General features: G+C 39.6%; 1 long non-coding RNA gene across 1 annotated transcript; it reads left to right on the top strand.

Moving 5' to 3' along the window:
- The first annotated feature begins 12,345 nt into the window (after nt 1-12,345).
- On the top strand, nt 12,346-16,600 carry LOC135178443 (uncharacterized). The gene is made up of 4 exons (XR_010303532.1): nt 12,346-12,492; nt 13,638-13,732; nt 14,323-14,426; nt 15,463-16,600. It is a non-coding gene; the product is annotated as an uncharacterized LOC135178443 (long non-coding RNA).
- The last annotated feature ends 7,574 nt before the right edge of the window (nt 16,601-24,174 follow it).

Genomic DNA, 24,174 nt, shown 5'->3' on the forward strand with positions numbered 1-24,174 from the left:
CAGTTGCACATTTTCCACTCATTTGTGGGGAAAGATTTCTCCCTTTAAGGAGGATGTTATTACAGAAAGTCCCACATGCAGCATGTTACCAGGACATTTCATCTTTCCTAATGCTAACAGAAAGCTAATAAAAGGTCAACAACAACATGTTATTTAGAAAACTATGTGTGATCTGGATTTATAAACTCCCTGTTTGTCAATAGGTCCTTTAAAATGTGGAGTTTAAAGCCAAAGTCAGAGAATATTGCTTCTGATCTCCAGGTAGAGAAGAGGAAATTCTATTCTTTCAGCTTGCCTAGAAGAAGGAAATGCACAAAGATAATTTTTAGACAAGGATCTAAACTACCTACCATTAACAGCAGATTAGGTATATGGTATGAAATACCAGCATACAAACTAGATTGATAGGGTTTTTTCTGGAACATTGAAATTTTCCAGTGCTGATTTTTTTTTCAGGAAAGAAGACATTTTGTCTCTCATTTTACAAACGTGGTGTGAAATGAAAAGAGGAAAAAAAAACCTCTCCCCCTCCCTCCTCCCCCAGCTCTCCGAGGAGGAGACTCATTGTGGCACATACAAGAAAAACAGCCACCCACACACTGGAGCCCTTCAAGCAGAAAGCACCTGACAGGAATTTAAAAGTAGATTTTCAATTGAGAAGTTGGCAGAAATCTACATAAAAGCAGTCCTTCAAGGGAGGGTACTGTGTGATATGAATTAGATGAATGCATTGAGTTCCTCCTCTGTTTTTTTAAACTATGGAGTCTAAAACAAAATTGTTATTGTGGTCAAATATTTTGTTTGAAACTGCTCATACTTGAAGACAAGGAATAACAACAAGGAAAACATAGGGGAGCACTGTGTAGTTTAATAAAAGAAAAATTGCCTGTTGCCCAAAATCTTGAATTTCTATTATTAGAAATCTGGGTGTTAGCTGCCTGCGTCTTCAAGCCCCCCCCTCACTATACTCAGAGCCAGCAGTATGCCTGAAACATTTAGAAACTGCATTTGTCAGATGAAACAGCAACAAAACACAGACATAGCAAGTAATCTATTTTATTTTAAAACAATTTCATAAGAGAAGGTGAAGTGTTTGCAGTTTTTCTTTTAGTACTAAACCTCAATAACATTCTGAGAAGAACTGTACATGTTTCTTCTGCATTTCTTATCCTTAAGACCATATGGCTACACTAAATACATTTTGCTTTTGAGTCAGTCTATGCTCCTGTAATGAAGGAGGAAGAAAACAGTTGCTGCCATTTAAGACCTCACTTAATTTTTTTAATGCCTTTCCATGTTTTACATGCCCTGAATTTAAGCAGATTTGTTGGATTTAATTTGTCTTTAATTTGTCTCTTTATCTACTTTGGTTTTTATGCAGTGCAAAGACAAATTTTTAATGGGTTACCGATTTGCAGATTATTGGTGACTGATTCTGGCAGATAATTTCACACTGACATCATTGCTGAATGTGATCTGGATCTTTCCTATTCCACCAGCACAACAGTGTAAGCTCTTCCTCTGATTCATAAGCAAAATGAAAACAAGACTTCTGCACTGCTTCACTGGTTCTGAAAGCTTTCTTCAACAGCAGTAGCTCAGCACAGATTTCTTGTGAAATACCTCAGAACAGCTGAAATTTCTTTTGCCTACTACCTCATGTATAAATTGGCCCAGAAATTGCTGGTATTAACTCTGAAATTCAAATTGCTGTGCACGCTTCCTGGGGCTAGGCTTTCTGATATGCCGCACCTAAGCTGGACAATGGTAAGTGCAGATGTACTCAATGTGGCTTCTTACCAATTGATAAGGAAATAATAGATTGATTGATTATTTACATGCACAATAACAATTCATAAAGGATCTCATCCTGGCATTTGCACAAAAACATTCCTCTTATCTACCATCTCCCTTCTGTCTGTACTATGAGCCTTTCACAGATGAGGAGCACAGTAAGAAGTGCATGTTTCTTGTAAAACACCCTGTTTAGCCAGTGATTAGCTATGCCTTTTTGGTGTCACTACGGTGCAGGTACTTCTGCCTCTAATTGCTGCAGGAACCTTGGTGGCTTTGCAGATGAGAAACACACTCAGAGAGATTAAACGGAGAGGAGAGTTTTTGTGGTTTCACTGGCTGATTAGCTTATTACCTGCAGGTGAATGAAAAGTGTATAGTCATGGTTGAAAGCCAAACAACAGCTCCTGCCTTCTTATATGCTAGTAACTCTGCAGTTACAGATCCATAATCACAGGTAAGTTTCAAAAGCATGGGTCTTTCTGGGCTATTTATTTCTCTGTGACTCAGCGACACCTGTAGTCATGCAGGATTGATCAGGGCACTCTGGCTTATTTCTTTACTCCTCACTGATGCCAGGATTCAAGATTTTTAGTGTTAAAATGAAGAGAAAGTGTGTGTATTATTTTCACTTTCAAGTGCTTCAGTATGATTCTTAAGTTGTGGTCAGATTTCTGTGTCAGAGCCTTACTGTGTTAGAGTCACAAAGACACATCAACCAGGTGATGTTGCCCTGCTTGCATGCTGATCAGAGAAGAAAGGTTCTTGGTAACTGACTACGTAGGATTTGTAGCACTGAGCTCCCATGCATTTTGTATATCCTGCTATGATGTTTTGAGGGCCCTGTATCTTACTCCCTGTGGATTTAGTTGCAAAATAGCATGGGGGCAACTATAAAGGAAATCTATTCCTGCAAGTGACAGACCATTTTCTTTGAGAGGTACCTCTTAAAACCACAGAAAATCAATTATCAGTCCTTGTATTACAGGCTTGGTTATTTTATTCCTGCCATTGAGCACCAGACTGGTATAACTCCTGAAGTCATTCCTACCCCAGCACACTGCTGCTCCACTACACACCTTGAGTACTGCATCCAGTTCTGGGTTCCTCAATTCAAAAGAGTTGTTGAGGTGCTGGAACGTGTCCAGAGAAGGGTGACAAAGCTGGTGAGAGGCCTGGAACTCAAACCCTATGAGGAGAGGCTGAGGGAGCTTGGGGTGTTTAGCCTGGAGAAGAGGAGGCTCAGGGCTGACCTCATTGCTGTCTACAACTACCTGAAGGGAGGCTGTGGCCAGGTGGGGGTTGGTCTCTTCTCCCAGACAACCAGCAACAGAACAAGGGGACACAGTCTCAAGTTGTGCCAGGGGAGGTCTAGGCTGGATGTTAGGAGGAAGTTCTGGACAGAGAGAGTGATTGGCATTGGAATGGGCTGCCCAGGGAGGTGGTGGAGTCACCGTCCCTGGGGGTGTTCAAGAAAAGCCTGGATGAGGCACTTAGTGCCATGGTCTGGTTGACTGGATGGGGCTGTATGATCTTGGAGGTCTCTTCCAACCTGGTAGATTCTATGATTTAGTTTTGGCAATAGAGTCCCAAGTCCTTCTTGAAACTGACATTTCCCATCTCCAAGATATACTGCTGCTGCCTAGTGGAGTAGACTGAGGAATGATTAAATAATTGCATAGAACTTAATGAAAAAAAAAGAAGATAATTGCTCTTTATAACTATTTTAAGTTATGTGTTATGTCTTGTGGACTTTCTCAGGAACGTATGTGATGAATGGCTTGGAAATTTGAATAGCAGTCAGAAGGTGTGCAATTTGAATTTGTAGCCTTATAAAATTCTACTTTCTACTAAGTTACAGATTGGTTGTGGGTTTGTTTTTTTTTTTACTCATTTCAAGTATTTTCCAATGTGAGTTATGATCACACTGCAGTACATTAGTTGTTAGTGTAAAATGCAGCAACCCTGCCATAGTACACACACTCTTTCATGCCTTTATAAGATGCTCTGTAACAAACACCACAAATATATTGCTGATGTTATCATATCGTAGAATATCATAGAATCAACCAGGTTGGAAGAGACCTCCAAGATCATCCAGTCCAGCCTATCCCCCAGCCCTATCTAATCAACTAGACCATGGCACTAAGTGCTTCATCCAGTCTTTTCTTGAACACCTTGGAGGTCTTATCCCATAAAGAAACCCCAGCATAGCCACAGGACAAGCTCTTCAGTATTTTATTTCTTGTAAAGGGGAATGAGGAGATTGGTGTTGGTTCAATACAGGGCAAATTGCCCAGGGGGAAGATGTTTATCTAAAAAACTCTCTGCCTGCCATTTCTCATTACACCACAATGAAAATTTCTGACACTTCATAAACTTCCTATCTCTGTTTGAGCATTTGACACTTCCACATCATAGCAGTGTAAATAACCCGTTCGTTTCGAGGGTTGTTAACACTTCTGCCCCTGTTTTATTAAAGGCTATTAAGGAGAAGATAAGATCTTGAATGTTCATAATCAGTCTGACTACAGATCTGAATGTGGCGTGGACACAGCAAAGATATCTTTCACAAATGTTATGATATCATCAGCCTATTCATTTTATTTCTTTTGCACCATGTTCTGACATAGGTGAGATAGAATAGCCACGACACTTAGCAGAGGAAGTGCTGTACTTCACAGGGAAATTCAGTGCATTTAAGAAGGTGCTTACGATACCTATGGTGTGGCCACTCTTCTTTTAAATCCACATAAGTCTGTAACAGAGCTAAACAATTGTATTAATCTATCAGGGCTTAACTGCAAAGTTTGAATTTCCACAAACTAAGATTTCAAATGAAAATGTCCTTATTTAAGTTGAAACTAATTAGTGTCTAGTGCCTGAGAAATGGAAGGGGGACACATATACACAGAAAAGAGGAGGAAATATGTCATCCCTCAGTATCAAAGCCCTTGGAAGAAGATGAGATTGAAGAGTAGCTATAAATCTTGGCTTAGCTTTTGTCTATGAAAAGATAAAATTAGACTTAGTTTTTCAAGAGTCTGGTAGATAACCTTAAGACAGAAATTAAAACACAAATTTTTATTGAATTTATCAAGACAAATTCCTTGGACTCTTGCCCTGTGTATGTGTACATATATAGAGATTTTAAGTCATTTTGTCTCAGGATTTACTAATAAGAGAGAGCATAAAATCAAAGTACTCGTGCTAAAGCTTGTTGTCTGGTAAAACTAATGTCAAAATAATTTTAAACAGAATCGGCACCTCAGAAGGTCTACACATTCAAAAACCAGCAATGGAAACAATGTGAGTCCAACCCCGTTGGGTTACAGGCTGAAGAAGAGTTGACTGGTTAGTTTAACTCCATCATGGCCATACTGCCTCCATCAGTAATGGTGTAAAGTAGAATGTATGTTGCCAAGGATCTGACCATGGATTCATTGCATCTACATATGTAGGAGCAAACTGGGTAATTGTACTATTAGCATTAGAAAATATCCTGAATAAAAGAAACAAAGCAAACTACATTTGTCTATTTGGAGAGGAACATCTTACAAATAGAATTAACCAGGTTGGAAGAGACCTCCAAGATCATCCAGTCCAACCTAGCACCAGCCCTAGCCAGTCAGCTAGACCATGGCACTAAGTGCCTCATCCAGTCTTTGCTTGAACACCCCCAGGGACAGTGACTCCACCACCTCCCTGGGCAGCCCATTCCAATGGCAAATCACTCTCTCCATGAAGAACTTCCTCCTAACATCCAGATTATACTTCCCCCAGTACCACTTGAGACTGTGTCCCCATGCTTTGTTGCTGGGTGCCTGGCAGAAGAGACCAATCCCTACCTGGCTACAGCTTCCCTTCAGGTAGATGGCAATGAGGTCACCTCTAGGCCAAACAACCCCAAGTCCCTCAGCCTCTCCTCACAGGGCTGTGTCCCAGGCCTTTCACCAGCTTTGCTGCCCTTCTCTGGACATGTTCCAGTATCTCAACATCTCTCTTGAACTGAAGGGCCCAGAACTGGACACAGTACTCAGTGTTTGGCCTGACCAGTGCTGGGGAAGAATAATGTCCCTTGTCCTGCTTGCCACACTGTTCCTGCTACAGGCCAGGATGCCATTGGCTCTCCTGGTCACCTAGGCACACTGCTGGCTCGTGTTTCTCCCATGTGAGGGGAAAAAAGCATCATGTTGGCATTCATCACACTACCTTCTATTCCAGCTCATAGAAAAGAAATAAAATGGGTTTATCTTTCAGGAGTTTTCAAGAGCATACTATTTTGATCCACAATACAAGGATGTTCCACTGTATTTCCCATCCTTCCAGAGCACCTCGACAGCTTACAACATAGAAAACATAAATGACACCAAGATCTGTTACCATAGAATTGTAATTTGGCATTCCTTTAATTTTGGATTACTACCAGGGTATATAATTTATTGGATAAGTAAGTATAACAGAATCAATTAGTTACTCCTAACACACCACAACAACGGGTTATTTTCATCTGACATTGCACTTTCTCTGCCTCGTTGAGGTTTACATTACCTTTCACCCTCCTATCTCACAAGCCTTCCTCAGATATATTATTCAATTATGTTACCAACTATTAAAAAGTGGAAATCAAACTCTTTTCAATGTTGTGTTATAGCTGAGTGACCCTTGAATATCCTTAAAGATGAATGAGATCAAACATTTTAAGACCAGGCCATTTCTACAAGGACTTCCCCCCTCCCAATTTGGGAGGGATACTCAGGAAACAAGTTCATCCTTTTTTAACTAATATGCTTTTTCTCAGCCCATTCACTGTCTGGTCTCACTTTATAGATTTGCACATTAACATCCTCTATTAAATTTGAATTGGGCTATTTAAGAACTGCATAAGAAGTAAGTTATTTCACTTTAGATGATAATCACACTTAGAAACCTTGGACAGACAGCAACATAATAGAAAGCTAGAAGTTTGCTTGAAAAAGACAGTTTACAGACTTCTAGCACTTCACAGAAAGGGAAAGTGGGTAGTCCAACCAGCAGAAAATGTACTAGGGAATATATATATATATATATATATATATATAATTTTTAATATGTTCAGTGAGAAGGTAATAATCTGAATGTAATAATGCCAAATGGAAATGTTCAGGGAAATGAATAAATTGCTTTGTACAGTAGTCAGCCTTTTCAACCCAGTAAAACCATTAGCAGTGGCTGTTTTCATTATAATTATCTTATTCTACAACGTAAAATTGTACTAAAGGGGATCTAGATAGAGTTCTCTTTACAAAGAAGACATGAACCATGATGACTTTCTTTTATGAAGGGGGAAAAAAGAAAGAATAAAAAGAAACCCAACCAAAGAAATCCACAATAATGACTTTTTATAGTGTTATAAGAAGCTAATGAGAACCTTTTCAGGGTGGATTCTTTATTAGCTGGGGAATAGCATTTGTGACTGGCCCTTCCTGAACTCACTATTCTACAACACAGTGGAAAATTTTGGACATTGTGTAGTGTTACATCTCCAATTCATCCTATTTCCACTTACTGAGATGCCAGCTTTGACTTCTATCCTACTGATTTTGTCAACACTACGAAAAGTAAGACCAGGTGCCAGTTTCTTTGCTCTGCTATTTTACAGAGTCATTATAAACTCCTCCCAGGTCATGTATTTTGAGCCCACCCAAATCTTAACAGATGATGAGCATGTTAAAACCAAGGGATAAAGTTCCAACATTAGCAGCTCATCAAGCAGCAGATATGTTTTCCCAGAAATATTTCTGAAGACTTTCTGAAACATTTTGTTGTAAGGATTTATATAGATGGGGATGTTTTTGCGATAGGTGGTGCCATATGAACCTCAGGACAAGTTCAATAGAATTATGGAGTGCATTGGCTTGGAAGTGACCTTTAAAGGTCGTCTATTCCAAAATCTCTGCAGTAATCAGAGTCTTCTTCAACTAGACCAGGTTGCTCAGAGCCCTGTCAAGCCTGACCTTGCTGTAAGCTCCTTACACGTGGACTGAAAAATAATGTGGTAAAGATGTACTGTGTGGTGGCTTCGTTTTTTTTAACCTCTCTTCTAATGGAGTTCTAATTTTGGGAGCTTGATTAGTCCAGGTAATATTGTGACATTTTTCCAAAGAACTTAGAGGAATATCACAGTATGGGAGGTAGAAATTAGATCACATTAAATGGGGCACTCATTCAGGTAACTTATGCGGCCAATCTGTTTCAGAGTTAAGAGCATCTGGTAATATAAAGGAACATGATTCATTACAACTACCTGGAGGGAGGTTGTAGCCAGGTGGGGGTTGGTCTCTTCTCCCAGACAACCAGCAGCAGAACAAGGACACACAGTCTAAAGTTGTGCCAGGGGAGGTCTGGGCTGGATGTTAGGAGGAAGTTCTTCCCAGAGAGAGTGATTGGCATTGGAATGGGCTGCCCAGGGAGGTGGTGGAGGCACCGTCCCTGGAGGTGTTGAAGAAAAGCCTGGATGGGGCACTTAGTGCCATGGTGTAGTTGGTTGGATAGGGCTGGGTGCTAGGTTGGGCTGGATGATCTTGGAGGTCTCTTCCAACCTGGTTGATTCTATGATTCAATGATTATGAGCAACAGTTTTTAGTGGATATTTTGATGCTTTTTTTATTCTTTGAAGATCTTTATCAATGCAGCCAATATAATAGAAGAGATAATTAATTTATACTTTTAACTTGTATTATACTGCACATGCTCTCGTATTTTCTGTCACAAATAACTACCTCTTCTTACATCAATGTTTATGTATTTTAATGGAGTAATAGAAAATTAATTTATGAGCACACTAGAATCTTTTCAAAGAGACAGAATTAGATTTGTTCCTACACAGGTGGATCGAGATTAAAAATTCAGCAAGGTTTTGTTGAAGTTGTATTATCTCTTCATTTTAAATGTAGTTAGCTTCTGATACAAGTCATTCGTTCAGATATTAGTCCAATGTTTTATTTGCTCAGATATTCTGGGAAGCATGTGGCAAAAATTACTAAGAGAACTTTAAGTTAGCTTTTAAGAACTCTGTTCTCGGAGCAGAACATTGGATAAGATGCCATCCAGGGGCTCTCTGCAGATAAAATACTATAAATTTAGGATTTAAATTTCCAGGAAGTGAAGTCAGAAAGTGAATAGTGTGACCTCAGCAAAAGCAAATGAATATTGAAATGTTTTACTATGTCTTGGAAGATGAAAGAAAGTGAAATTACAGAAACATAAACAAGATACTTGACAGAACTCTGATAGAAAGAGAAAAGGAAAGAAGGGAAAGGAAATGAAAAAATGAAATAAAAGATAAAAAGAGAGAAGAAGAAGAATGTTAAGGCACCATAAAACACTGTACAAAAATAAAGAACGTGCTGTATTGCATCACATAAAGGACCATCTAGGTAGATAATATGTATTTAGCTGTGGCCATTTTCTAGAATTAGCCTCAGAAGAACCCTCAGCATAGATGCTCAGGCATACTTTGCCACTTATTAATTAAATTACTTATCCTTAAATAGATAATAATTTCATCTATTAGTTTTTTTCTCTCTCTTAATCTAGAATATAAAAATTAGGATCTCTTTTTTCTCATTTTTATATCTTCATCTTAAATGAAACAAAAAAAATAATTCAAAGTTGTTCAGAGGCCTAATTTTGAGTGAAATGGGACAATGCCAATATGTGATTCCTAAACTAAGTCAGTCAGATACTAAATGTAGATTGCGTAACCTCAAAGGGACTCCATAACTGACATTTGAAATTGAGGTCTAGAGGACAAAGGAAATTTAGTCAGCAGTAACATGTCTGGTACAGCAACTACAGCCAAAGGTTAACACTCAGCACAGAAGTTCAGAACTGAGCTGTGTTGGGGAAATAGAGTATCTTGCTGTATTATGGTGTGCGTTGTTGAACTTCCTTGTGGTGATGTGCTGCAGGACTACAGTTAGTCAGCTGTCATCCACTGCCAGGGAGCAAGAGTGTCTCTTATGACAGAGACCTTCAGGTCTTGGTCAGTGCTGCTGCAGCTTGATGGCAGGCTACACTTTCGAAGCTGTGAAGACTTCAGACACATCTAGTGGTGCACAGGGTTAACACTCCAGGTGGAGTAACCTTGAACCTGACCCTAGGTGGTCTTGACCCCTCCCCAGGGGTGGGTCTGAACACTACCAGGTGATGGTTAGCCTACTCCCCTTCCTGCCTAAAGATGCATAAAAGCAGGGGCACTGGCTCTTCTTTCTTTCTCTCTCTCTGCACTCCCTGCTTCCCAGCATCACCATCCCATTCCTGGTTCTCTTGGTTTTACCATGTGGCCATCACCCATGAGGCAGACAAAGCCGTTACCATCAAAATCAGGTTGTATTTACCCATTTTGTATTTGTTTTCCCTTCCCTATACCTTTGTAACTTCTCTACCTCAGATACCTTTTTAATTTATTGAGTGTGCTTACCTCCTCCTCTCTCTACATCTAATTCCTTTCTTTTGGGAAAGAAGGGGGAAGAGGGAAGGGCACTCTATAAATTGTTATTTGGTTCTATCAAATTTATTTGAGTCTCTTGGAATTTGAATTAGAACCGAGACAAGTGGGAAAAAACAAACCAACCAAACCCAAAAAGCCCAGGAAGACCTTGCTGATATCAAGCTCATGCATGTAAATTTACCTTGTTGGTATCATGCCTTGATTCTACACAGCAGTACCTGAAGATACATTAATTGCATTCTCTATTCACTTGTGGTAAAGCATGAATGGGGAAAAATAGTCTTATAGGAAGTTTGGGAGTCTGGGCTTGTGTCAGTGGGGGAGAAACTACAGGTTTCAATTCCTGCAGTGTATGCCTAAATGAAACTGAAATGACAATATCCTAGGGGTACTGATAGTCCTCATTTTGCAGAAGAGCCTCTTAAATATAGTAATTTCTTTGAAATGTTCTCCTAAGATCTTGTGGGGACTTATGTACTATATTTACTAGAGGTGATTTTAATTGTTGGCTTTTTGACTGAGGAAGGTAAGAAGAAATGGAAATCTGCCAAACAGGTTTTTGCAGGAGAAGTGGAACTCCCTTATCTATGTTTTGATTCTTCCTCTTGTGTCTCTCAGTAAGCCTATGAGTGAAGTAGACATCACCACAGTTTTCCTTTCATAGCCTGTAATCTAGTTGTTCTCAACAAAACATTCTAGCCTGCTTCAAACTAGCACACCAGGGTTAATTCCTCATGAATAGGTAACTAAGAAATCTTTTCATTTTGAGAAAGGAGACCTATTCCATAGTTTTGACCTATTTTTCTCTTTTTCATTGAGATGAAAAGATGACAAATATTGGAACCTTGGTTCGAGAAATAAGTGGACTTTTTTTTGGTTGTCATTGTGTTCCTATATCAGTGCATTGTGGATCTTCATGGAGGTGGTCAGCATCACGAGATGACTAGGTGCTTTCTGCATCCATACAAAATGTGTGGTCCTTAACACAATGAAAAATCAATAAATAAGGTATAAAAGTTTAGAAGAAAGCATCATTTTTAGAAAATAGCTCACATCTTTACCTTGACTGATGTGTTTTTATTTGGTGTAGTATTAAATGACAGTTTAAAACAGAAGAATGAGTGATAAAAATATTTAATAGAATTCCAGCCACTGTTGTAAATCCTGTGTTTGGTTCTACCCTCTCATCTGTACAAGCATAATTAATATGTGTTCATAATCACTTGCTTCTCCTGGTACCAAAAGTAAAACAGTAGTTCTTAAATAGATGCTGAGCTGCATGAAAGAAGTACTTTGGGTAATTAGAAATAGTAGAGAAAAAGGAATCTCATGACAACAAAATAAAAAAGAATATCAGCAGATTGACATTTTCAAGTGTCTGAATGACACAAAGAGCAAGTGCACCATTATACAAATTTGTTTCCTAGAACAGGATATGAATTGAAGAAAATTCCTTGGAATGAATTGCTATCAGGTTGAGCTACGGGGGAAAATTAAAAGAGGTTTTATGAAGCAGTCACTGAATGAGGTAGTCCATTAAGACTTGTGAGTAACCATTTATCTTAGGATTAGTGTGATGTAATGAGAGTTGGGTTATTTATTCATGAATAATACCTATATTTACTTAAGGGTGGTAAACATAATTAAGCAATGCTTTTCCTTGAGTAACCTTCTGAAGGCAACTTGCTAAGTTCTGCAAGAAAATTGCTGTCAGAGAGGTTAGCTCTGTATATCAGGAGCAGCACTGTTCCCTCGAGACTCTTTTCCCAGCTGTAGTGTTAACTTCTCAGGCCTGCTCTAAGCCTACATCTTTTGCTAGTGTAGCTACATCTTTGGGAAATGTGAGAATTGCTCAGCTAACAACCGGCAGAAGGCAAATATATTGCCAATAAAGTCTTTATTGTGCTGTAGCTTCTTGTGTTTGGGGATATGGTTAAGCTAAGAAAATAATTATTTCTTATTTCTACTAGGAGAATCAGTAACCATAGTGTGTGGCTGGTACCAGATAGAGCTGAAATTGCTGCACTGCCATGATGGTGCATTGTGCACATTGGACCTCATTAGTAGTGAGATTTAACTATTCCTTTTTCTTTCTTTGTTTTTGTTAAGTGTGTCTGTTTTAAGTGCAGAAGAAAAAAAAATCAACAACCTAACCACAAGACTTCTAAAAAATTAGGTTTATCCTCAGTATTCCAAACAGTGAGGTAATTACTATATTCTCAGCTAACTGTTGCACAGGCCTGTAAGTTTTTAACAGGTTCCAAATTCAGAACAAGTTAGCAGCTTTTTCAGTTAAATCACAACGTATCTGGCTGTTGGCAGGGTTTTTTTACAGTTAATCAAGTGCCTTCATTTCACAAGATGAAGATGCAGCAAGTTCTTCACATCCTCCTGTATCAAAGATTAATATAGCATTAGATTAACACACTAAGTATAGGACTCTCGGTGTTATATACTAAGGAGTATTATGACCTAAATTATAGGACCTGAGACACTCATTAAATGAATGTTTTGTAGCATAAAATAAGGAATTCCTTATTAGAATGTTCAGTGGTACGTGAAAAGAAGTAGTTACAGATTCTGTCATTTGTTTTGCCAGGACAAATATTTGTTGTTTTCAAATGTGGGTTCTGTAAAAGGCATCCCACAATTAAATGCTCCCCCATTCATTTTGAAGGATCAAACCCATGAAAAGACTCACCCCATGCAAACAGAAACAATAGCTACCACATTGTGTGCATTTATTTTCAGATGAAAAACACTGTTGTCTCTTTAGCTAAAAATCCCTGCCAATTTGGCCTGATTGATTTACTGCACATCATTTACTGCTCCTGTCCAAATAATCTCTATTCACGCCAATGAAAGACAGTGTCAACAACTGTAATAATAGCGCACTTGTTTTTTCCACCACTCCAAGAAGAAGAGACATCCTGAGTTCAGAGGGATTCTGAAAGAAATAGTGTTAATGAATGGCCTCCCCAGCTGTATGCACTATGTCAAGTGAAAAACCTCCCCAAGAGTATTGCATAACTGAGCATTGATGTTGCTCTTCTCCCAAGCACACTCTTTGGGCTTGTTGACATCAGTGCAATTGCGCAGGGTATAGGTTAGCACACAATTGGCCCCAATGCCTCTAGTGAAGCCAAAAGGCTTTGTCCCCATGGACTAACTGACACTGAGGAAAGATAATTTTCATCCACTTTGGCTCTATTTCATCTAATCCAATGGGAGTAAGTAGTCATGCAAACTTTGAAAAACAAGAGCAAAGAGAAAATTAAGTGCTGTAACCCTTCCAGACCAGAATAGCAACTCTCTCCTTGAAATAATCACTTTCTGTGTCCTCCACAAGGATGTTCCACATTTTCAGAGGAGATCAACTTTTCCTTTGCAGTTTCCTCAGCCCTGGACCTCCTTCAACAGGATCTGACTTGGCATCAGTCTCTGGTAAGCTACCCAAGCCATCTGGAGAAGAGGCTTTCTGCATAGTGAATGAAACAGCTGTAGGAGTGTTTTTTTAGGGAGGAAGATGAAAAATGTGGCAGTAGAGGATTTGCAGGCATTGGAGAGTTTCCCTAAGTATCAAGGCATTGATTTAACTCTCTACTGAACTCTGTGCATTACACAGGCAGCTTTTTATAGCAAAGGGTGTTGTGATCACTGCACTTTTCAAGTAGTGTCTGAGATTTTATGCAAGTCTCAGTCCGAGAATGTACATTCATGGTTTTGTAAGACCTGCAGAGTAATATTGTTTGAAATTTCCTTTACATTGGAGCCTCTGAGATCAGAGGTGTACTGAGTTGTACCACGGATAACATCATTTGTCTTGACCATCAAATATCGTAAAAAGCATAATCCAAAAGGACTGTAGATGTGAGAATGTTTTTCAATCAATTAGATATATAATTATATAAAAAAATTAATTTCACTAGGAACACCTGGGTCTTTACTACGAAGAATCAGAAAAGTAGTGTTTTGGCTGCAGTAGAACAAATGCTGAATGTTCACTTTTTGATTTAACTTCTCACGCTTCACAGAGATAAAAATTCCTGCTCCAGCTGCTCTAGAATGAAAGAAAAACACTAGAAGAAATCTAGATTTGCAATTCGTATGGCTGCAGCTCAGAAATAAGTTCTATTTGGTAAGTGTTAGACCATTCCACTCGAGTCCTCTGGAGGGACAGCTAACTTCTTTTTATTGGTTGGTTTGTTAGTTTCGTTCAGAAACTGTTTGTCCACAGACCTTATTTTTCAATTATTTTCAGTTTTACATCCCAGTATCTGTTTTTCTTTTTTATTTATTTTCTTTCTGAGAGGAGGAATAAAATACATTAAGGTAATTTTGTTTTCTGAAAACAAATGTGATGTTTTTGTCAAAGAACAAAAGGCAGCTGTGGAATTCACAAACAGGATATGATTACCACTCTTTGCAAGTCTTTGCAGCTTTATAACATGTGGATTAGTAATATTTGAGGAACTAAAGATTTATAGAAGGTGGCTGAAGGAACCAGTGCAAATGAAACAAAATTAGCTAAGAAAACTAAGTGAAAAACTCTGATTAATCTCAGAATAATCCTTTACTATTATGTATTTTTGTGGCATTTGTCTTCAGTGGAAGTTATGTTAGGTATTCAGCTTTACAATTTGGTTGTAACATTGAGAGTTAAATTAGATGAACTATGGTCTAGTTGACTGGATAGGGCTGGGGGGATAGGTTGGACTGGATGGTCTTGGAGGTCTCTTCCAACCTGGTTTATTCTATGATTCTGTAGATACACATGGTATATGGTCATCATAATGAATTATGTTTGGGTTGGAAGGGACCTTTACAGATCATCTGTTTTAAGCCTCCATGCCATGGGCAGTGAAAACTTTCAGTAGATCATATTGCTCCAAACGTCATCTAACCTAACTTTGACCAAAGCTGGTCATGGGACATCCACAACTCTGGGCAACTTGATAAAGTGTCTCATCACTCTCATTAAAAAAAAAAAAAGAAAGAAAACAAAAAAGCATTTCCTCTCCAACGTAAATCTACCCTATTTCACTTTAAAACCATTGCCCATAGTCCTGCCAGTGCAGACCTTGGCAAAATGTCTTTCTCTGTTTTTTCTTACAGACCCTCTTGAAATATTGAAAGGCCACAGTAATATCTCACTGGAGCCTTCTTTTCTGCAGGCTCAACAACATCAGCTCTCTGAGTCTTTCTTCATCTGAGAGATTCCAGCCCTTTGACCATTTCCGTAGCACTCCTCTAGACATGCTGTAACAGGTCCATTGCATGGGATGCACTACTCCAGGGAGAGTCCAAGAAGAGGAGAATGACCTTGCTTGACTCAGCATCCATGCTTCCATTAAGCAACCTAAGAAGCAATTTACTTTGTGGTCTGTGTGCACACATTGCTAGCTCATGTCCTATTTTTCATCCATCAGTGACCCCAAGTCCTTTTCCACAGGGTTGCTCTCAATCAATTCATCACTCCGTCTGTATTGATAGCAGGGATTGCCCCAACCTAATTGCAGGACCTTGCACTTGGCCTTGTTGAAATAATACAATCCTTTGTAATGCTTCAGCAGCTTTGTTATTCCTTATGCTGTTTTGAATGCACTACTTTACAAGTGGGCCTCAAAATTAAGCATATTAAGTACAGTTTTTCAAATAGGGTTTTACAGCTTAGAGGAAGTGGAAAGAATAAGAAACCTTCAGACCCTGCTGCTTTAATATACTGGAAGGTCCAGTAGGCTAAGTGTTGAAATTAAGGGTGATAGAAAGGACAAGAAACTTCTTATGATGAGATTTTTCCATCTAGTTTATACTGATTTTTAGTTGACTTCATAAGACAAAACACAAACACAATCCCTTGCATGTAAAATACCATGCTTACACTTTTTGGTGTGTATCTGATCAATGCATATTATTCTTGTGCTAGTTTGAAGCTAGATAGAAGGTTTTGGTGAGAAGAACTAGATTACAGGCTGTGAAAGGGACACAATGGTGATGTCTACTTCACTCATAGGCTTGCTGAGATGTATAAGAACAAGAACCCAGACAGAGATAACACAGACACTCTGGGCCTTGTGGGCTGAACTTCCCTCTCTCTAACCTAACCTGCCATCTGTGTGACTAATCCACCTGCTTCCTAACGCCCCTGGCTGACCCTCCATACTACCTCAAACAGAAGGCAAGATCTTGGGTAAGGTTGAGGGGTGGGAGGAAAGGTGGAAGGGTGGTTGAGAGCCCCTCCTGGGGACTCAGGTTTCTGGGAGGGGAGTTGTGTTTCTGTATTACCTTTTACCTTGTATATTTCTGTCTATAACTGTAAATATCTGCTTGTATATTGTGCTAGCTGTAAATATAAAGCTTCATTCAATTTCCAGAGCTGCTGAGTCTAGTCTGGGTGATTTCCAAAGTGTGTGTGTGTGGGGAGGGTGGGAGTGTAACACAAACCATCACAATTCTTCGTTAAGATACGGCAGGGGAAACAAAACTTTGGTGTTCTTATGTATTCAGACGATGGTGAAATTACAATTCCTTCCAAAATAAAAATTTGTTTGTGGTATTTTTTTTTTCCTTTCCAATAAAAAAATTATTCTTTCCACTTTCCCCCTTCCTTCTTCGACCTCTTAAAGGCTTTCTTACCTCTCTTGGCTCTAGCTGAGTCACAGAAACTTCCACCCATGAGTTGCACAGTCATTCCCCATTGTCACCACTTGATAATTTCACTGTGCATTAAGAGCAGCTGACCTATACACTTGGATTTATATGTTTGCATTGTTATTAATAGCAGCCACATAAATCTACTCCAGCATGTCACAAAGCTAATTTGGCATTGCACACTTCAGTCAATGCAAAAAGGGAGTGCCTTCATTGCAATTAATTGAGTAGCTGCTACTCCCACAGATGCTTGTAACCTTATTTGTCTTCCAGTCTGTGTGCAGCCCTGTTTCTCCTGTTATTAAAGGATGCTTTCAGTATTTCCCTTCCTCAGGATTTCCTTTCAGTTAGCTCGTTATATCTTTGTCTCTGCAGAAGCTGTTTAAACCAGATGATTTTTGGGTGCATTTTAAGTCACAGGGCTGAAATGTGTTTCTTCTTGGTTCTCTAGGCTAGCTGAATTGATAAAAAGCAAGGATTTCAGGCACATAAAGTTGAAACTGGACTTTTTTCAGCCTGTGATAAATAGTGCTATGCACTTATGAACACTAATATAAAAATCATACTAATTCTGACATGTATTTGTACACAGTCTTTTTATTATAAATATCTCAAAGGGATAAATAAAGATAATTGCTAGACCAAACAAACGAAAAACCATAGTTTACACACTAAAGCTTGAATAAGTAAAATGAAAGGACACTTGTGGCAACAGAGGTGGATAAGAACACACTCTAATAGTACTCTCTTAGCCTTCAAATAAAACCTTGATGTCTTTTTGAATCACAGACATAGTAGCCTGGAAGCTGAGAGGGTTGAAGAAGAATTCCAGCACAGAGAGGAACCTCAAAAGACCATCTAGACTATGCATGAGATGACTCTGTCCTACCCTGCAGGTGTTTTAATAGGCTAAAGACCTTCACTTTTGGGCACACTAGAGAAAAAAAGTCTAACTTTCAGTAGTTTTCCTCTAGTATCTAATTTGAATTTTCTTTCGTGGAATTTATTTTCTTTTATCCCTGTTAGAAATTAGGCATTAGAAGGTCTTCTAAAACTTTCTCTCTCCTCTTTAAGCTAAGCAACTCAGGAGGATGCATTTGGTGCCATTGAACAGGGATTAGAAATCAGGGGTTTATTTTGCACATTTTATCTTTCTGCACATTCATGGAAATTCAGCCAAAGCCAGGACAGCCAGCCTCTGGAAAGGGCACAGATGCTGCTGATGGTTGACCTCCTTGCCTTGTGAACAAGTGTTACCAGTCATCCTCTGCGCCACACATCATTCTGAGTTCAAAGTGTGGAGTCTAACAGCTGCTACCGCTTGCCAATGCCTCTCTCCATGTCGCCTGGCACCCAGCTGTCACTTCTGCATCAAGCTGCTGTGTATCAGCTGCAAATCTGTCCACAGATCCATAAGAAACCACAGATCTGAGGTCACTTTCTGATCCTTAATTATGATAACTTGTGCAAGGGGGGAGCTGTAAGTTTCTCTCTTTAAAACAAAAACCAGCAAAGCCTTCATGTTGCTGAGTACCTACCAAAATAGGATCACATAGGACAGTCTGCACAGTATTACACCCTGGTGTGTTTGGAAAGCCTTTGGAGAAGGAGACTCCACGACCTCTCTGGGTAGCCTGTTCCAGTGCTCTGTCACCCTCACTGTAAAGAAGTTTCTCCTCGTGTTGGGGTGAAACCTTCTGTGGTCCAGTTTGTGTCCATTGCTCCTTGTCTTATTGCTGCTGACCACCAAAAAGAGACTGCCCCATCCACCTGACACTCACTCCTCAGACATCCACAGACACTGATCAGATACCCTCTTGGCCCCCTCCTTCCCATGCCAAACAGTCAAAGGTCTTTCAGTCTCCTCTCATAGGGAAGATGCTAAAGACTCCCAATCATTCCCATGGCTCCCCACTGGACTCTTCCCAGGAGATCCCTGTCTCTCCTGAACTAGGGAGCCCAAAACTAGACACTGCACTGCAGGTGTGGGCTCAGCAGGGCAGGGCAGAGCAGAGCAGAGGGGGAGAAGAACCTCCCCAGACCTGCCGGCCCCACCCCTCCTGATGCACTCCAGGATGCCGCTGGCCCTCCTGCCCACAAGGGCACACTGCTGGCCCATGGAGAACTGCAAGACCTCATGCTTTGTGTGTATATATATATATATATATATATATATATTAAAAAATTGTAATTAGTATTTGCTTTTCATTTTCATTTCTTAGTTTTGTTCTTTATTTCCTAATTGTTTCTTCTTAGACAGGTGTGACTTCCTTTTCTTCAGCCAACATTGTGAGCCAGTGAAGATGACTGGTTACTACTCCAAGCAGAAATGGCAAAGGTTTGGTCATGAAAAGGGTGGTTTCAATGCAAACACTACACTCTAGTATTCTTTTTATCTCAATTTCCTTCATCTTCCTCCTTCTCTTTCCACCTCACTCCTTTCCTCTCCATCTGCCTTTTTGGTCTCATCTTCCTCTTTTGCACTCCATCTCCTTCCTTTCCTCTTCATTCTCCTCATTTCACCTCCATTTTATTCCTCCCCATCTCTCTCCTTTCAGCACCACCTCCCCTTTTCCACCACACCTGCCCCTTCCCCACCCCACATTGCATTTCCCCCAAACCCAGAGCACCTGGGCTCTATTGGAGTCTCCTCCCACCCCAGGTGTGATCACTTTGCCCTCCCTGCCTGCTCCCCTTTATAATCTGCCCCAGGAAAGGCAGAAGCCCTAAGCTGTGCCCAACTGGGCAGAGGGATCCTCCTCATGTCATGACTGGTGAGTACCCATGGTGTGCACCAGGGTGAATGGGAGTGGGATCTAAAAAGGCCGGGGGGCCTGGTGGCCCCCCGGTTAGACAGGAATAGGCTTGATGATCATTCTGATATCGCTCGTGCATGTTGGCTGGGTCACCTTACTTAGGCTAAGCTTCTCTGTGTTTAGCTGCTTCTTTCTGCTCACTTGTAAAACTGTAAAATGGACAGACAAAAAAATATGTGAAATGTTTTGAGAAGCATTGAATGAGCAGGGAGGAAATGTCTGAAAATCCCTAACAAGGAAAATAGACTGAAACTCAAATCTCATTGACACTTTTTTTATGTCAGAGTGGCTAAAACACTGTCTTGTTTAGTAACTAAGTTAAAACTAGCTTTATTCTGTATGAAGTGGAATCCTGACTGTGTGAAGCCAGGTCAGGGCAGTAGATAATTATGAGGTTCAGGATTTTACTCTATTAAGCTGCTTGATAGGCAGAGGCTTTTACAAATTGTTATCTTAAACCACATGTGTTTCTGCTTCAAGCTGTACTAGCTCTCATATGGACTAAGCAGCCTCATTTCACACCATTATGGTTGTAAGATGCAGTTCTTTAGATGCTCTGGGTTGGTTGGAAAAGACATTGATTTGTTTGTAGGTGGATAAAGGTATAAAGTTACTGCACAGGTCACACCCCAGAAATGTTTCCAGGTATCCAATCTAAACTTCCCCTAGCACATCTTGAAGCTATTTCTTTTTGTTCTATCACCTGTTACAGGCTCCCTGCTGGCTCTGACCTCCTTGCTGGAAGGTCTCACAGTATCATCAGGGTTGGAAGAGACCTCACAGATCATCAAGTCCAACCCTTTACCACAGAGCTCAAGGCTAGACCATGGCACCAAGTGCCACGTCCAACCTTGCCTTGAACAGCCCCAGGGACGGTGACTCCACCACCTCCCTGGGCAGCCCATTCCAGTGTCCAATGACTCTCTCAGTGAAGAACTTTCTCCTCATCTCCAGCCTAAATCTCCCCTGGCGCAGCCTGAGGCTGTGTCCTCTCATTCTGGCGCTGGCCACCTGAGAGAAGAGAGCAACCTCCTCCTGGCCACAACCACCCTTCAGGTAGTTGTAGACAGCAATAAGGTCTCCCTTCAGTCTTCACTTCTCCAGGCTGGACAACCTGCATCTCTATCCACTTCTTACTTAACTTTTGTTTTGGACAAAAACAAAAAACCCAAAACAACCAAGCAAAAAAAAGTGGTGTTGTTTTTTTTTAAATCTCACCTGTTGGTCTTTTTGTTTGGTTATTTGTTGTTTTATTTTGGTCTCCCACAACGCAAACAGTGACAGATTGGTGCATGGAAGTCAAAAGGGTATGAAAAATTACTGCTTTCAGTTCACATGTCAAAGCCTCTTGCTTTGGAACTAAACGTTTTTTCTTTCTGGTATCTTCTCACCTAGTTCTTATTTAATGTATACAGACTCAGTGTGAGGAGGGTGGATCTCTTCTTTTACTTCTGTGTTTTCACATTGAAATCTTCCCCTGACTAGGGTCTCTACTTATTGCCATTATGAAGATGGTTACACTGCTGTTAGCATCAATAATCTAACAATCATATAGAAGTGAATATAAATTGTAATAAGCATCAAATGGAATAACAACATCTGAGTATCTCAAGGAAAAATGCAAAGGGTGGGTTGTGGTTTTTTTTCAAGTTAAAGCAAAGATTCTGGTTGCAAGAGAAGTGACTCAGCCAACACATGGCCTAGACTCTAAATCAAGTAATTTGTCTGAAGTACTATGGTAGCCTATGTAGTCCTTAACATTGTTTTAATTCAAGCAGTTATGAAAATTGCATTAGAGCTTACTTCCTGCTATGTGACAGGAATATGTGCCTACTTCTGTCATTTGATTACAAATGTTGAGAATGCTGTTAGTATTGCATTAACTTTTAAGGTGATAGTTATTTTTTCCATATTCTCTATTACTCTGAAATTAGAAATGCATCTTATTAGCTCTGGCAACATATCTAATGCATACAAGTTTAAAAAGTATTCTTTTCAACATTTCAATGTTTTTGCCATATTTCCAGTTTCTGTGATGGAACAGCCTACTGCTATGCTTCAGACTCCTACAGTTCTGTGTATTTGTGTTTAAAGTGTGTGGGTTTTTTTTTTTTACTGTAGTTTGTAATCACTGTTTCTGTATTCTATTTTTTTAAGTAAGATGATATTGGTTTGATGAGGGAACACACAGTACTGCTAAACATCACACTTCATTGTGCTCCATGGTTGGGCACTAGAATGTTGCTAGTATTTGGGGCAAGGTGGAATAAAAGTAGCGTCATGCTTGGTTTGTTGTTTCTGTGTTCAGTGCTCACCACAAAAGAGACCTGCCAAAAGCAGAAATAAATGGAAATTCACTGAGATTCTCAGGAGTTCTAATGTCATAAAGCAACTTATAACTTTTCTTTCAGACGGCAATTTTGAATCTAATAATTTGTTCACCCCCTGTGATGGCCTCTGTACAAAAACTTATAGGCAATGTCATGTTGAAAATAAAGCAATGTAACCAAGTCAAACTAGTACCAAGTGTTATTTTTCTCTTTTTTGTGCACAAAAGTGTAACCTCTTCTCAAAAATCTGTTCTAAATGCAGGTCTCCTCTACTGCACTTCTCTTTTTTCCAATTTACAATGCTCAGCTCAAACAACAACAACTTGCAGTTTTTGCTTTCAAAAGTTTAAACAGTAGGAGAAGTTACTTGCAGAAACGGAGGCCTGGGAGAGTTTTTTTTTAATTCATGTTCACAGTGAGCTGGGACACCTAAAATAGTGATAACAAAGAGAGAAATTATAAGGAATGTAGGAAATTAATTTGTTCAGAAAAATGTTCATATTCTTAAAGCCCATTTTATATAAATGATTCCTTAATAGGTAATTAGCACAAAATAACATGATACAGAATTTTCAGGGAAGCCCAGCTTAGTGTTCTGCTTTATTGCACAATCTTCTCTCAGATTTTTTTTTTTTGGTGTCAAGTAATGATAGAATTCCATTGCAGTTAAGAAAGAAGATTTAAATAAAAGCTTAAAAACTTAGCATACAGTAAAATATCATAGAATAGAATCAACCAGGTTGGAAGAGACTTCCAGCACCATCCAGTCCAACCTAGCACCCAGCCCTAGCCAGTCAATTAGACCATGGCACTAAGTGCCTCATCCAGGCTTTTCTTGAACACCTCCAGGGACAGTGACTCCATGACTCCATCACCTCCCTGGGCAGCCCATTCCAATGCCAATCACTCTCTCTGGGAAGAACTTCCTCCCAACATACAGCCTATACTTCCCCAGCACAACTTGAGACTGTGTGCCCTTGTTCTGATGCTGGTTGTCTGGGAGAAGAGACCAACCCCCACCTGGCTACAACCTCCCTTCAGGTAGTTGTAGACAGCAATGAGGTCACCCCTGAGCCTCCTCTTCTCAAGCATTGAGAATAATTTGGAATTCTTTTCAGGCATTTCTGACCTGTCAGGCACTAGAAAATAGAAAGAAAGTCTGATTTTTTTCATACTTACTTGTAAGATCACTTACCCACAATAAGCAAGGAAAAAAATAAGTATGTGCTTTATTATAATTCAATACAATGACCCTTTATACCACAAACATATGTAAATTTATACATATATGTATTCATTGTCTTTCATAGGGCCATAAGCATGCATGGAACATCTGGCAATCAAAAAACTGTAAAAAGTTTGAGACCTACAAGACAAAACTCATTTAGCAATATGCAGGTATGAAGCTTCTTAAACTGACAGATTCCTGACTATGGTCATGTCGTCTTCCAGCTACAGCTTTCTGAATGTACTTTGAGATGATATTTGAGGTTTGGGGTGGGGGTGGTTGTGTTGTAACCTTTGGGTAGTTTCAAACAGATTCCAAGTTTGAAGACCTAGTTCTCCTTGATTTAATTGATGTTTCCTCTGTGGTAGCTCACTTTCTTAATTTAATGTGACATGTCATTCACTCAGAATAAAGTAGCTTTTTCATTTGCATGTATTCACCCTAAGACACTCAAACACAGTTCAAAGACAAGAGCTAGGTGAGAAATGAAGGCATTTTATAAGTTTTCTTAGAAGGAAAAGATAACTTCTTTATTAAATTGATGGCTGTAACATACACTTAATGTAATTTATCTTGCATTTGTGAGGTAAATGTGTCAATTAAGGTATCAAAAACTTATGCCTCAAAATTAAATACTGCCAAGCTATGACATGCTGATAGAATTTGGAATTGTTGTTATGGGTTCTTCAAGGTTATAAAAGTGCATCTCTAATCCATTAATAGAAAGGAAAAGGAAAGAAGATTAAACATGTTGGCTATTAGCTGAACAAAAATTACTTCTGTCATTCTGTTTCAGCCAGGCCTATTCAGACATGTCAGAATAACTTGCAGTCCAGTGTCGCTGCTGTTTTCTGCTGTAAA

The sequence above is a fragment of the Pogoniulus pusillus genome, chromosome 9 (genome assembly GCF_015220805.1).
Source record: "Pogoniulus pusillus isolate bPogPus1 chromosome 9, bPogPus1.pri, whole genome shotgun sequence".
Lineage (NCBI taxonomy): Eukaryota > Metazoa > Chordata > Aves > Piciformes > Lybiidae > Pogoniulus > Pogoniulus pusillus.